The sequence below is a fragment of the Marmota marmota genome, unplaced genomic scaffold, assembly GCF_001458135.2.
Source record: "Marmota marmota marmota unplaced genomic scaffold, marMar, whole genome shotgun sequence".
NCBI lineage: Eukaryota > Metazoa > Chordata > Mammalia > Rodentia > Sciuridae > Marmota > Marmota marmota.
The window spans coordinates 7123826-7140530 of NW_025999969.1; the positions used below are offsets into that span (position 1 = coordinate 7123826).

The 16705-nt window shown below is 35.6% G+C and overlaps 1 pseudogene; it reads left to right on the forward strand.

Moving 5' to 3' along the window:
• The window catches only part of LOC107154276, a 37177-nt pseudogene extending 33721 nt beyond the window's left edge, over positions 1-3456 (forward strand).
• The last annotated feature ends 13249 nt before the right edge of the window (positions 3457-16705 follow it).

The window sequence follows — 16705 nt, forward strand, 5'->3', positions numbered from 1 at the left end:
TTTAATCAAGGAGGTAAAAAATTTTACACTAAAAACTACATAACATTAATGAAATAAAATTAATAAGATAGAAAAACTGAAATGGTATCTCATGTTCACAGATTGGAAGAATTACAATTTTTGAAACATTCATTCTACCCTAAGTAATATACAAATTAGACAAAATATCTATCAAAATTTCTATGGCATTTTTCACCAAAATAGAACATTCATAAATTTCATATGCAATCATAAAAGGTTGTGAACAGTCAATGCAATTTTAAGCAAGAAGCACAAAGCTAAAGACATCATAATTCCGGAGTTTAAATTATCTCACAAAGTTGAAGTAACCAGAGCAATGACAGACCAATGGAACAGAACAGAGCCCCGAAATAAACCCAAGCACATATTAGTTTATAATAACAAGGGCACTGAGAAGACAAAATGGCATAAGGATAGTCTGTCAGATAAATGACAGTGGGAAATATGGAAACCCATATACTGGGTCATATAGTTATGTCACTAGCAGGGACAGAGGCATTTGGAATAGAAAAGAATAGTGACTTAAAATGATATAGTTCAAAGGAAACAAACTGCTTGATTAAAAGCAAGATATTTGCTCTTCATAAAATCCTATTTTTAAGATGATTTACATAACTATAACAGTTTTAACTCATTTTTAACTTGGAAAATGTCAGTCTTTTGAAAAGATTGGGAGTAGTTAGCCTATTTCTTTCTAAATATCCAAAGATAATTTTACAGATGAAATTCTTCAGTATAAACATCAAAAAAACATAAACCTATTTAAGTAGATCATAAGAACTTTTGGTGTAGAAGTCCATTCACACTTGGTGGCTTCAGTTCCTTCTAATTTTAAAAGTCAGGGGGCATCTAACATGCTGTGCCTTCTTCTGGTAATCTTTATTAGAATGCATGTGGTAATCAACAACTGCTAATTAAGAGTTTATAGCTTCCTTGTAGAGATGTTAATTGTGTGTTATTTTGACCTATTTTCCCACCAAAGCTCTTTATATTCTCAATTTAAAGTAGACACTATAATTAAAACAGGTTATTGATGCTCTTAAAGTTAATCCAGCTTGAAGAGGTCACTCCAGAGATGGTGAAGGTTTGGGGTGTGGGGCATTAGTGGCACTAGGTGGTGCTTCTGTCTGTGACTGCCTGGAATGCAGCCCTGGGTCTAGGTGGATGGCCTCCTGGGAGGGAGCTGGTGATCCATGTGTGAGTTCGTGGTCTGCACCTACTTCTCTCCTTGCAAAATCACCACCACAGTCTATGGCAGGGTCCAAGCACTGTGCTGCTGAAGCCTCAGCTCTGGCACCATTTGATGGAACTGTTTACCACTGCAACTTGGGATCTCCAGGCAACCGCTGTCTGCCCTCTCAGCCCTGCAGTGGAACCAGAAGGTTCCATTACTTTCTCTTTTCCCCACCATGCAAACAGGCAGTATAGCCCATTAGGAGACAAAATCAATGAGGATGATCTAATTGTAGAAGTTGAAACTGATAAAGCAACTTTTGGATTTAAGAGCCTGGAGGAATGTAAAATGGCAAAGATCATTGTTGTTAGAAATGTTCCTGTTGGATCCATCATCTTTAACACAGTTGGAAAGACTGAGGATATTAAGGCCTTTAAAAATTATACATGGGATTCCTCAGCAGCACCTATCCAAAAAGCAGCCCCAGCACCATCACCTGTGCCTTCTGCTCAGGCCTCTGGTAGCTCATATCCCACTCCCAGGCAGGTACTTCTTCCTGCCTGCTTTCCCACCATGTCCATGGGCACAGTTCAGAGATGAGGGGGAAAAGTGGGTGAGAAGCTAAATGAAGGAGACTTATAAGCAGAAAAAAGAAAGTGACAAGGCCACTATAGGTTTTGAAGCACAGGAAGAAGGTTATAAGGCCAAAATCCTGATTCCTGGAGACATAATATTTATCCCTCATTTTGTCTCACGGTAGGAAAGGAAGCAGATAGAGCAGCCTTTGCTGACTATAGGCCAACTGAAATAATTGATTTAAACCCACAAGTACCACCACCTACCCAACCCTGGGGGTCACTATTCCTCTAACTCCCCAATCTTTAGCTCCTACATCCTCAATTGCTTTTCCAGCTGCTCCAGCTGGACTAAAGGAACGGGTGTTTGTTAGCCCCTTATCAAAAATTGTTGGCAGCAGAGAAAGACATTGACCCTACACCACTAAAATGGGACAGAATCAGATGGTGGAATAATCCAGAAGGTCATTGACTCTTTGGTACCTACTAAAGTGGCTTCTGCCCTAGTATCTGATATGCCTCCCCGAGTCCAGGAGTGGCATCCATTCCTACCGGTAGGTGTCTTCACAGACACTCCAGTCAGCAACATGGGTCAAGTTACTGCACAGTGGTTAATGCAATTGAAGAAAACCATATCTCATTATTACCTTTATAAAAATACAAAAGAAGTTTTGTTGGTATTAAAAGAACTTAATAAAATGTTAGAAGGGAGATGAAAAATTTCTGTCAATGACTTCATCATAAAAACTTCAGCTCTGGCAAGTTTAAAAACTACTGAAGCAAAGTCTTCTTGGATGGACATGACTATAAAAGACAAAATCATGTTGGGATATCAGCATTGCTGGATTCATCACACCTGTTATAGGGGATTGATTCAACATTCAAGCAGCCATCTTAAATGTTAACTGCCATCTTATAAGTTTCACTTTCCTGTACTTTCTCTTACCAAACTCCCCCACCCCCATTAGTGACCTACCCCATGGTACCATAATCCTAAACCAATCCCAGAAGGACAGAACCCCTTGACTCTGGAAAGCCCCATGATGCCATCAACCTAAGCCAATCCCATGCTATTCCCCACCCGCCTAGCTCTGAGGGCAAGCACCCCGGAGCCTATCCCATAGAGCTAGGCTACAACTCCAAACCCCGACCCTACATAGGCTCAACACCCGAACATCTCAGGCACCTCTCTCCTCTCTATAGAGAGATGGCCTGTGTTTGTCAGCTTTGACAAATAAACCTTTGTGCAGATCTCTGCCTGGTCTCTGTCCTTCATTTCTCACTCGCCTGTCTCTCGCTTTCTCACTTTTCTTTCACCTGTTGTAAACACATATAAAATGACTGGAAACCATTGTTAATGATATTGTTTCTTTGGCAGCCAAAGGAAGAGAGGGTAAGCTACAGCTACAAGAGTTCCAGGGGAGCCCTTTTACAACCACCAATTTAGGAATGTGTAGAAGTAAGAATTTCTCTGCTGTTATTAACTCACCTCAAGCATGCATTTTGGAAATTGGTGCTTCAGGGGATAAGCTGGTTCTGGCAAATAATGAACAAGGATGTGATGTGCTCAGCATGATGTCTGTTACACTCAGCTGTGATCACTGAATCATGGATGGAGCAGTTGGAGCCCAAGAGCTTACTGACTTTAGAAAGGACCTTGAAAAACCTATCATCATGTTGTTATAATTACCCACAAGAATTTCTCTAGTCTTCCAGGGCAGATCAGTTCATTCTTATCAAGATATTTATGTTATTAAACAGGTGGTTGTTTTAAAGTTAACCAGTTATTTTTGAGTCTGTCTAGATAAGTTATTTTTAATGAGCATTACTGATTTATAATGAGCATTCCAATTATACTCAAATATTGTGCACACTAAATAATTAAACACCAGATTTTACGCCATATATACCTAGATATGGGGCATGTGACCTGATCTGAAGATAAGTATTTTCACTGGTAGGTATAGGATATGTCTAAATGTGGTTTCCTAGAGATAGGTAACCTGGATAAAATCATGTAGTTTGAAATTTGTCTAAAATTGCTTACACATGAGAACTCAGGAAAATTGCTTCTTTTAGGAGAAATGTTTGAATTAAATCAAGTTTTATTTTGGAATTTAGCCCTAGTTTGAATTTTGCTATTATAAGACCCTGTTTTGGTTTATAATATATGGGAGGAATTGAGAACTTCAGGGAAAATAACTGAAACTTTAAGATTCAAAATTTTTTATACCTTTTCACCTAAATGGTTTTTTTTTTACTATTCTATGAATCTCTAAAGAAATAATTTTCCCCTCTTAAAAAAAAGATATATATATATATATATATATANTTCCATATATATATATATAGATATATATATATATATATATATATATATCAGCATCTTGGTATAAGTGAAAAAAAATTGTGGTATTTATTTAAACAACTAAATGTGTACTTCTGAAGCAGAAATCTGCAGCTACGTCTGGATAAAAGAGCATGCTTATAGAATTTAATAGAAGTTAAAAAGTTGAGTAGGTAGAATTTTCCCTCCAAGATCAACTGATAGTTAATTGCAAGTTAACTTAGGTATCAGAAATTTTTTCTCAAATAAGAGGAAAACTATATGGAATATATATGGAATAAATATATATTTGTAAACTATGGTTATTAAAGTTGAATATATGCCAAAGTCTATTTATCATCAAGTCATATCTAAAAAGAGGGGAAGGGATACACTGGTGAAGTGTTTGGAAAAAGCTAACAATTGATGCCCATGTGGGCCCCTGTGCTGCCCCTGTAGTCTCCACTACTCAGGACCCTGAGGCTAGAGGATATTTTGAGCCCTGGAGTTTGGGGCCAGCCTGGGCACTGTATTGATACTGTATCTCAAAGAACAAACACAAAACAAGTGATGCCCAATAGGAAATGGTAATTTTGGTTTGTGTTAAATGTATATGTATATTTAAAAGTGTTCTTTCTAACCCAGCATTGTTTTATGTAAAATAAGATAGCCCTAAAATCCTGTTTGCAAGAAAAAGTTAATTATGGCTACCTTATCAGCTTAAATACATTTTTTTCCATTTTTTTATGTTTTATCTTTTTTTTTTGAGGGAAAGAAAACATATCCAGGATAAAAAAAAAAATGAATTGGGAACATTATCCTAGTTCTAGACTTTCTATTGAATTGACATGTTTTTTATAATTATTTGGAATAACTTATGACTATTTAAAATAAACTTGACTAATGCTTCCTTGTAAAAATAAAAAAAAATACTTAATGAAAATAAAATTAATCCCATTAAAATATATTGATGTATATTAGATTTACTTACCTTTGGGAAATATTGCCTAAGCTATTTTTAAATTTCCACATTCATTCACTGATAAGCCAACACTCAGTTTAAAGGGGTAAATAAAATACACATGAACACACACACACACACACACACACACACACACACTTTACTGAGCTGCATCCTTAGCCCTCATAATTCTTATTCATCCAGCCATCCTCATTCAAATTTATTCATATCCAAGAGAAATCAAGAGCAGATATTCATTAACACTTTGGTTGAGAGATTAATTACATAAATGGGTTAATCATTTCCCTCAGCAAAAAGTGAGCCTGCCTTCCATTTTTTTCAGTTTGTGTAGGGATTTTATCTTTTTCCAAAGCCTCTAACTCACACTTTATTAAACAAGGAGAAATAAAACCTTGTCATTGCCAGATAGTTTGCAAAATTACCCCTCCTGCAAAAGAGCAAAAGTGAAAGCAATCAAAAACAGCAAAAGATAGAAAATGTAGGTAACTGTTTGTTTCATGTAGGTCACAATTCTCTACCATAGAGAGAGCAACATACCCTCTAGCCGCAAAGGTGATTTTAGAACAAATACTGACATAAATACTTTGTCATGAATTAGTGACCTTTTGTGGAGATATGCTCCTGGCTTCCAGGTCTTGCTATCAATAGGACACAACAAGCCACAGAATGTACTCATCAAGACACAGGAAACCCGGAAAGTGGGATTATTTTCAAAAAGTTTACAAATATATAACTAGCATTCTTACCCTGGGGAACTAACAATTAAATCTATGTAGGAAACATAGTGACTTCCCTGAAGACACCAAGGAAAAAATCAGCAAAATAACAGCGAGGCATAGTGTTGAACCATTTGCCATGTAATTCTTTAAAAGCCTTATAAATGTTAAGTCATTCAATCTTCACAACATATGAGGAGGTGCTATTATTGCCACCTCCTCTTTACCAGGGGTAAAACTGAAACAAAATATTTAGTAACCTGTCCAAGGTTCTCACAGCTAGAAAGTAGCAGTCTAAAAACCCAGGTGTTTTGGTTTTATGTTCTGTGTTCTTTACTTCTATTCTGTATAAGAAATAAATCTGATTGATACTTATGTTTTAAAAAATTAAACCTCTGAAAATTCTGAGCTAAATTATTTGATAATATTTCTTTGACTTGTGCTCCTAGAGAATCAGTTTGGTAAAATATGTGTCAATAACTGTGTTTAGCACTGTGAGAATTACACAATGATAGAAAAGAAGAAAGAAATTACAACAAAATCTAAGAGGCAGATATACTAGTGCATAACTCCTGTGTAACAGGAATCAGATGGAATTTACTGTATAGAGAGGCATTCTGTAATGGTCACTTTTAGAAATATTTGCAGAAGATGATATACAATCAATCAACAAATACGTGAAAAAAATGTTCATCATCACTAGCAATTAGAGAAATGCAAATCAAAACCACTCTAAGATTTCATCTCACTCCAGTCAGAATGGCAGCTATTATGCATACAAACAGCAATAAATGTTGGCGAGGATGTGGGGGAAAAGATACACTCATACACTGCTGATGGGACTGCAAATTGGTGTAGCCAATATGGAAAGCAGTATGGAGATTTCTTGGAAAATTGAGAATGGAACCACCATTTGACCTAGCTACGCCTTTCCTCGACCTATACCCAAAGGAATTAAAAACAGCATACTACAGGGACACAGCCACATCAATGTTCATAGTAGCACAATTCACAATAGATAGACTGTGGAGCCAACCTAGATGCCCTTCAATAGATGAATGGATAAAAAAAATGTGGCATATATACACAATGGAATATTACTCAGCAATAAAAGAGAATAAAATCATGGCATCTGCTGCAAGTAAATGGATGGAGTTAGAGAAGATAATGTTAAGTGAAGTTAGCCAATCCCCCCAAACCAAATGCCAAATGTTTTCTTTTATATAAGGAGGCTGATTCATAGTGAAATAGGGAGAGGGAGCATGGGAGGAATAGACAAACTAGATAGGGCAGAGGGGTTGAGGGGGAAAGGAGGGGGCATGGGGTTATAAATAATGGTGGAATGGGATGATCATTATTATCCAAAGTACATGTATGAAGACACGAATTGGTGTGAATATAATTTATACAACCAGAGATATAAAAATTGTGCTCCATATGTATAATAAGAATTGTAATGCATTCCACTGTCATATATAAAAAAATTGAAAAACAAATTTAGAAAAGAAATATTTGACAACATAAAAATTTTATTTATCTCAGATACTTAGTTAAGCTAAAATTCCAGAATTTGGAATGAGGCTTAAAATCACAAACAGATCATAAATATTTGGGTGGTGTGGTAGAGACAGCACAAATTAGAAATCAAAAGATATTTTATTTTTGAGCACTTCTTTCACTAACTATTGTCTGAATTTTAGTAGCTTTGTCTTTTACCTGAATATATAGAGCTCTTTCTCCACATTTATTCATTTTTGTTTGGTTCCATAGGATCATTTATTTTAGGTGACATTTAGGTAAGAATGTATATAGACCTAGGAATCTGTAAAGTAGTATGGGTATTATCATTATCCTTATCCGGGGCCTTTGTCATATTTCTTTTTGTGTTTTACTATACAGCAAAACTCACTATAGCCATCTGGTATGGACTCTGTCCACATCTTCAAAGTAGGACATGATCAAAGAGGAAGATGAAGGAATTTTTTACATGTTATAAACATCCCCAGGGTTTTTATATTCAAAACAAATTTTTTTCTACTTTAATTATTTCATCATTTATTCACTTACTTCCTTGCAATGATATTCTGTCTTGTGTTGTTGCAGCCAACCGTTCTCTGCCATATACAGAGAAGGGTGTTAGCCCTGTGATATTCCCCCATATTGCAGATTTCAACAAAATAGGTGCCAATTGTCATTGGAGGTAAGTCCTTGGAGTCTGGTCCTGCAGCAATAACTGACTGACATGACCCCAGAGCTAACTAATCACTATCTTTATTATCCTTTCCTTCTTTCCTCCCTTCCTCTGCCCATTCATTCCTTCATCCTTTCCTTTCTTCCTGTACATCAGGCATTGTCAAAGCTACTAGAGATACAAACTATATATAAACAAAAATTATTTCCTCAAGCAGTTTGTAGTACATTGTGGAATATTAACATACAATCAAAAATTTGAACATAGCCTTTTTAGGCGTTACAATAGTGATTTTGCCTAATATGCAAAAAAGAACTTTGAGAAGTTTCTAATGATACAGTTCATTGAGTAAGTGGTGAAATTTCATAGCAACTAATATTTTCTGAGTGCCTATGATATGCAGGCTCTATTTAAGCCATTTTTAATATATCAACAATTAAACTTTCCCATGAGACTCGGATTCCCATGTTTCCCATGATGACTCTCTGAGTTAGATTCTATTTGTTACTCTATTTTATAGTCAAGAATACTTAATCATCTGTAAATATACAGAGAATATTAATAATCTGATTGAGCTTAAAGAGCTAAGAAATGATCGAAATTAGAAACCAAACTCTGTAGTTTAATTATTCGATTATGCTGTAGGAAACCAAGACTTGGGTTTTCAGGCAGAAGAAACCTATAAGGAACCACCGAGGTGACTGTGTATGTTTTGGGGCAGAGGTGGATGGAGTGAAGCCGAGAGATCAACATGCCACTCAAAACTCCCTTTAAGATGCAAGCATAGGGTTGGTTTACAGCTACCAGCCATTTGTTTCTTCAGGGTCTGTTTCACCTTGTGAGCAGAGGTCATGCTCTTTCCACAGGGGCCCTGGCTGTAAAATGAGCTAAGCAGCATATAAAGGCTGAGTCAGTTTTTCTCCAACTCCTGCTAGACTTGCAGAGGCTGTCAAGTCTGCATCCTGCTCAGACTTGCCTCTTCCCTTTTCCTTTCAAAAGCACCACTGCCTAGTAAATGTTTTCCACTTCTAACTCTTTGAATCAACTTTTGTGAGAAAAAGAAGCATAGCAAAGAAGAATAGAAAGTCAGGCAGAGGCCAAACCAGCAAGAGCTTTACAATCCCCCTAATGAGTTTTGATTTCTTTTTCCTATAAGTCAATGATCTTCATATTATTTGGATTGTGACCACCCACTAGTAAAAAGTCTGTGACATATACCCTCAATATATGTCTAAATGCATTTATTTATAAATATACAAGCAGACAGACTTGTAGATTTTATGTGCTCTAAGTGTAAATAAAATATAAATGGTTAAAAGTCAAAAATATCAAATTTAATAAAAATATTCACCTTTTTTGCTGTAGAATTCTTTTCATTTATTTCTTCAGTTGCTTAGGTTATAAACTGATCAGTCATCCATATTTTCTTTGTTTCCCTAGTTATTAGTCATCCCCCTCTCCTGAACTGAACCACCACTCTGGCCACTTCCAATTTAAGAATAAATTCTTTAATAAATATAATGATCTGATAGTTTATCTTCATCTTTTCTGGATTATAGCTATCCCTAAACTGGGCTCTCACATAGCTTCCTAATTGACCTTGCTATTTCCATTACTTTTGTCTTCCTACTGTTTGTTTTTTACCTACCAACGGGGAGGAGAATTTAAAAGAAGATTTTCTTTTTTTTTAATATTCACTTGCCTGTTAAAATTTGCCAATGATCTTTCAGTAAACTTGCCATTCAAACTTCTCATTGTTGCCTACATGATCTAGACCTGTCTGTGTCTTCAAATGCATTTTTTAAACTTTTCCTATTTTCACCAATTGGTTCATCTAAAATCCCACTGGTCAGGTTCCAACCTTTTATGTATACATCCCAACTCTATCAAAAATAAGTTGGCTATACTTGCACATCTGGCTTTATTTCAAGGTTCTATTTTAATTGCTTTATGTATCTGCTTTTATGCCAACACGATGCTGTTTTGATTATTGCATCTCTGTAGTATATCTTGAAGTCAGATAGCGAAATACCTCCTAACTTGTTCTTTTTTGTTCAAGATGTCCTTTGATTCTCAGAGATTTTGTGGCTCCATAATAATTTTAGAGTTCTTTTTTTCTAGTTCTGTTCAGAATGCCATTAGTATTTTTAGGAGATAGAATCTGTGGATCACATTGGAAAGAAGACATTTTAACAATATTGATTCTTCCAATTCACATACAGGATGTCTGTGTGCGCATGTGTGAGCATGTGCACATGCGCACGTTTCGATTTCTTTCATCAATGATCTATAATCTCCATTGTAGATATCTTTCACCTCTTTGGTTAAATTAATCTCAGGTATGGTTTAAATATGAAATATCACGCAAAAGCTCCTGTGTTAATATAGGAGGTGAATGATTAGATCATGAGAACTGTAACCTAATCAATGGATAATCTATTTGAAGAGTTAATAATTTTAATGAATCACTGGGTGGTAATTACAGGCAAATGGGACATAGCTGGGAACATGCTCTTGATGACTATAATTTTGTATCCTTCGCTTTTCTCCCCAACCTCTGCTTCTCAGGCAATGTGCAGTGAGCAGTTTTCCTCTGTCATGATGTTCTACTATGATGCTCTGCTTCACCTGAAGCCCAGAGTGATGAAGTCCTAGAGTGAAGGAGTTTACCAACCATGGACTGAAACTCTGAATCCTGAGCCAAAGTAAATTTCTTGTCCTCTAAGTGATTCTCATCAGATATTGTCCCAGTGACAGAAACCTGACTGACATAGAAATTGGTACTGAAAAGTGGAGTCATTGTGACTCAAGTGACTTTGTGATTCAGAAGTGTTTGGAACTGATAACACCAATGCCATTGAAAATACTTGACCATATGGTACAAGTGGCAAGGCCACCCTTAGCATAAGCTGGACATCCAGGAAAGTCATTTCCTTTCTTAGGTAAAACTGAAAGCTTGCACCCTTACTGTGTCACGCCGTAAGTGTGTTAGAACAGTGTTCCAAACAGTAACATGTTTCCTTTTTAATCTGAAAAAGACTTACAAAGTTTTGCGCTTTCCTCTTTGTAGTAGGAGAAGATGCAATATTTTTTTTTTCTTTATTTTGAAGGATATGTACAGTATGAGCAAGACTTAGAGATCCCTAAAACTTTAGTTATGTCTTGAGTCCCTTTTTTTTTCTAATATGCTCTGAGGCATATATAATTGATCAAGGACTCCAATGTATTCTTTAATTTTCATTTGAATGGTTTGATAAACATACTATGATAAAACAATTCCATGTTCTGTGGAAAAATTAGATGTTCAAATCCTTTCCTACTATGTATATAATATTTATTTCTTTGATGTAAAATGGAACAGTATGGCAAGACCACAAATGTTTGTTGTTCTCTGTCCCATGTGAATGAAAATCACTTCTGACATTCTTTCTTGCTAAGGATGGAATATAATGTATTCATCATGTCAATGCAAGCCTACAACTTAACCTGAGGCTGGGATAACCTGCATTAGCAAAGACACCACATCCCCATACAATAACTATAATCTGTGCTTTTTTTATAGGGTTTTCATAAATCCACTGGCATCACCAGGATCCATCTGGATTTTCTAAAGGCCAAACTGTTAAATTAAATGTATACGTCATGAAAATTAACTATTCTTGCCTGCTTTAATTCTTTACTTTGGTCTTGCCATTACCCGAGGATGTGTTTTTATTTTTTTTAAGCCTTTCACTTGGACTTCCCACTAATTAATTTTATCTCATTAGCCAATAAAACAGTGTGAGGATGGATCTATTCCAAATGAACATATGTGGACCAAGAAAATGGCCTCAGTCAGCTGTGGGATCCAGTGGTGCTACTTTGAATTGAAATTAGACTAGGACTCCTGCTTTGGCTTAGATATGAGGTGTCCCCCAAAAGCTTCTGTATTAGATAGTGCAATAAAGTTTAGAAGGGAGATGATCCAGCTATGAGAGCGTTAACTTAATCAGTGCCTTATTCCACTTCAGTGGATTAATTGAGTGATAATTGTAGGAATGTAGGGTGTGGCTAAAGGAGGTGGGTCACTGATGGCATGCCTTTGGGGGTTTATGTTTTGTCCCTAGTGAGCAGAGCTCTTTCTGCCTCCTGTTGGTTAATACCTGAGCTGCTTTCCTCTTTCACCATGATGTTTTTACCTCATCTTGGGTCCAGAGCAATGAAGCCCACTGTCAATAGACTAAGACCTCTGAAGCCAAAAGCTCCAAATAAACTTTTCCTCCTCTAAAATTGTTCTCCTCAGGTATCTGGGTCACAGTGGTGAAGAAGTCAACTAAAACAACTCCATCATTACCTAGCCCCTTATGCCATTAATTTAACAGAGAAACATAACGACATTTAGTATTCTTGAATATCGATGTTGGTATATATCCATAGTTATCAGTGTCAACAATCCTTGAAATGATTGGGTATTTCTTTTTACCTAGGGTATGATTACCAAATTGATTGATTTCTCGGGAATTAGTAAATCATGGTCCCCTTATACATTCCCACTGGTTGGTACTGTAGGGCTTTCATCATGAGGATGCAACTTTCAGTTCCAGATCTGAGAACTAGCCTAGGTGTGTGAATTATAATGTTTTGTTGGAGAGCTGCCCTTAGCCTTTCAATCATTCATATTTAATTTCTTTTTATTAAATAGATTAAGAAATATTCTTATTGATTGTGCATTTCCATTTCCCTGAAATACCATATCCTATCAAACATCTTGACCATCTCTCTGTGGGCGTTGAGGGGCTGTCAACTGTCCCTCCTGTTCACATTGATTTTGGTCTTAATTTTACCAACTTACTCCTGGTAATTAAGACAAATAATTTAGGGGTTCAATGATTTACATTTCCCAGTTTTATAGCATCTCCTAGTATCAGCTCTTACCTCCAAAGGACAGCCACCACATTGCACTGCAATTTTGCTAATAGCTCATTACCAGAGCAAATGGAGTGTTTTCCAGACTTTCTTATCACTCTGTCTCTCCAATGAAATATATATTTCAATATATTATTTATGCCCAACATGCTCACTTTATGTTCTCACCACTTTGTGTTGCCAGTCACTTATTTGGTACATATTTTATTTTAGGTCTTTTTGCCTAGGACCACTAATGGCAGTTGAACTACTCTGGCTTCCTTGGATATAAAAATGGAGAGAGATTTGTATGCAGAAGTTTTAATGGAAAGCTCTTGGGGAAATCGCCTATAAGGAAACTGTACATTAAACAAATTAACCTAATCAAATCTGGCAGTCAAAAGGAAGGGAAAGATTCAGAATGGATAAGCTAAATAGCAATTTGGTGAGGAAAAAATGAAAAAAAAATAGGAGCAAGTAAGGAAACTTGAGAAGAGTAAACATCTAACAAAAAGGTATAGAAGGATTCAGGGGTATCTCAAAAATTTGATATTTCTAGAATTTAAGTTGTGAGGCAAACAAATGTATATATAGTGAAAGATAAATTTGAATGAGGATTCAGGGACCTGAACATTGAACTTAAAAACTTAAACTTTTACCGTTATATATAATGGATTAGAGAGTAAATTGATCAAAATTGCATGTTGCATAATGCAGGCAGCTACAAGGAGAAGAGATTTGAGAGGAACTGTACTGCATGAAAGATAACTAGGTAAGGGAAATAAATGTATTCTGCTTATCACCTTTACACATACATTGTAATTAATTGATCATTTTTTACTTCTGTGCTTTTATACTGTCCAACTTTACTGGGAATTGTCAAGTTTTGTTTAGAATTTTTAATTTGTTTTTGTTTGCTTGTTTTGTTTTTTTCTTGCTGTGATATATATATATATATATATATATATATATATATATATATACATAATATGTAAAATCATTTTATTTTCAATTTAACCTTCATAATACTATTTAACTGAACTATCAAAGTGAAAGTTACCATTGCCACATCTAATAATGAATTCACTTCTAATTTTATGACACATTTTATACTTGTTACCTTTGGATTTTTAAAATATATTTTAAGGTATGCTGATAAATGTGTAAGCATTCGGTAATTTCTAGAGTAATCAACAAAATAATATGATGTGAATAAGAAGGAGATAGCAAGAGCAAAAAGAAGATAAAATGCATTTTAGGAGCTATATGGAATTATAACAAACACTTCTTTAATACAAAAATGATAGAAAAGGAGGAAAATGGAATAAATTAAAAATGAAATGCAGTAAGAAAAATGTCAAGACATATACAGAACATAGTGTATGATGTCAATGATACAAAACATCTTTAAAGGTTAAACTAGTAAATAATGCTAGAGGTCAGAAAAATGGTCACCTCAGAAATGAGGATGCCTTGACTGAGGTGAAGCCTGAGGTCATCTTCTTCACAGTGTTTTTGCCATGGTGATGATGATGATGTGGTTCTAAAAATAATCAAAATGCAAGTATCTGGACCCATAATATTTACTATAGAAATGCAAATTTGCATTTTTGTTTGTGTTAAAGTATTGACTTTCATAGATACTTTGGACCTCAGTTTTTATGTGGGGAGTCAGCAGGAGTTTTCCCTGAATTCCATCTTCTTCCACCAAACCAAGTGCAGTCATCCCAAGGTTTGGCACATACCCTCAGGTGGATGCTGATGAGTGACCATGTATCCCCCAGGGTTTCCAGCTCATTGGTTTGTATGTTCTTTATCATATTCCTATATTAATGTTACCTTAAAATGAGCTTCAAGATGTGTATGTATATATGTAACTACCTGTCCGTGTGTATGTGGGTTTTAAATATATATTTTATCTAGCATTATGGTCATTTCAGGTATTTCATATGCTATCTGATAAAAAGTATCTCTCGTTCTACTGTTATTTTTTTCTATGCTTTAAATGTATTATATAGAATCTGATGGAGTAGGTATTTAGTTGATTTCTTTTTCTTTTCTTTTCTTCTTTTTTTTTCTTTTTAGTTGTTGATGGACCTTTATTTAATTTATTATTTTCATGTGGTGCTGAGAATTGAACCCAGTGCCTCTCACATGCCAGGAAAGCGCTCTACCCCAGCCCCTGATTTCTTGATTTCTATGATCACTGAACTCAGTCTATTTTGCTGATCCTACCACCTAGGTTTCTGTTCCTCATTCTTCTACCTTTCCAAAAATCCTAAATCCCAAACCAGATCTTATATTTGTATCTTAAAACTTGTATTAGTTCATTTTCTGTTACTATAATGAAATGCCTGATGCAAGATTCTTTATAAAGAAAAGGGGATTATTTAGCTCAGAGTTCTGGAAGCTGGAAGTTGGAACAGCATGACACTGGCTCTGGCAATTGGCTCACATCATGTTTCACATCATAGCAGATGGTAGCATGGTAGGAGTATGTCTGAGAAAGATGGATCACATAGCACAATATGATGCAAGAGCAAGAAGAGACTTATGATAACAATTCACACTTGAGAGAACTAACTCAGGATCCCAAGATAACTACCTTAATCTCTCTCTCTCTCTCTCTCTCTCTCTCTCTCTCTTTTGTGGTGGTGGTGCTGGGAATTGAACTCAGGGCCTTGTGCATGCTAGGCAAGCACTCTACCAACTGAGCTATATCCACAGCCCCCCTCAATCTCTTCTAAAGACAGTGTCACCAAAGACCTCTTACTAGGCCTCACCTCTTAAATGTATCACCACCTCTTAACATCACCACATTGGAAACCTACTTTCCAACACAGAAAACTGTGGGATAAACTCAAAGCACAGCAGAGCTCTTGAAAGAAGGAAGCCAGAAGGGAGCTTTTATTAACTGGTGAGTGACTGCGTATTTTCTAATCATGGTTTTGTATTTTTTCTTTAGAATCTTGCCTTTTCATATATTTTTTCATTAAATAAAACTGGTTTGCAAAAAAGCAAACATTTTCCTCACTGAAGTATTATTCAGTAATTGAAGGATTTTATCTCTTTTGATCAACTCCTTAACAGCTTTTTTTCCTGAACTGCTAATGATTTTTCCTAGTAACTGTTTCACTATTTTCAAAACAATTTGTTATTCATCCAAATTTTTATTTTTTTAATTAAAGTCTTCCTTGGAAAATGATTTTAAAATAACTCTTCTAAATGTGTAGAATTTAAAATATTTGTTTTAACAACAATATGAAATTAGATGTGTTTTACCTTTGTACTTAGCTCAAATTTCACCATTAGTTTCTAACTTACTTCAGTTACTAGTAGAATCAATAGGTACAATCAAGGATTTGAGTGTAAGAGGTATTTGATTTAAAATCTAGAGGCTACTCATGACTTATGATAGTTCAATAACAAATAATTAAAAGAAGGCTTACTGAAAACCTAAAGAGATGTACCAAAGGGAAGAATTAACAAGTAAGAGCTGACTAGCTTTTGAAGATCTAAGTGGAAGGCAATCCAAAATAAGGCCAGTAATCTAATAAATGAAACCAAAAGAGCAACCATTGGAGATTGCCCAAAGTGGGCATCAGTACTGATGATAGAAGCTGTGAAACATCTTCGTGGGAACTGCTTTTGCTAAAGAAAACATCTCTCAAACCAGTAACAGCCAGTAGGCAAGCACCATTTCCCATTAAAACAATTATTAATGCAGAGAAGTCAAAACTATAATAAGATACCACTTTGCAGCATTAGAGTAGCTAATATCAAAAATAAATAAGTCATGCGCAAGGTTGTGGGGAACTTGGAACTCCTGTATATTG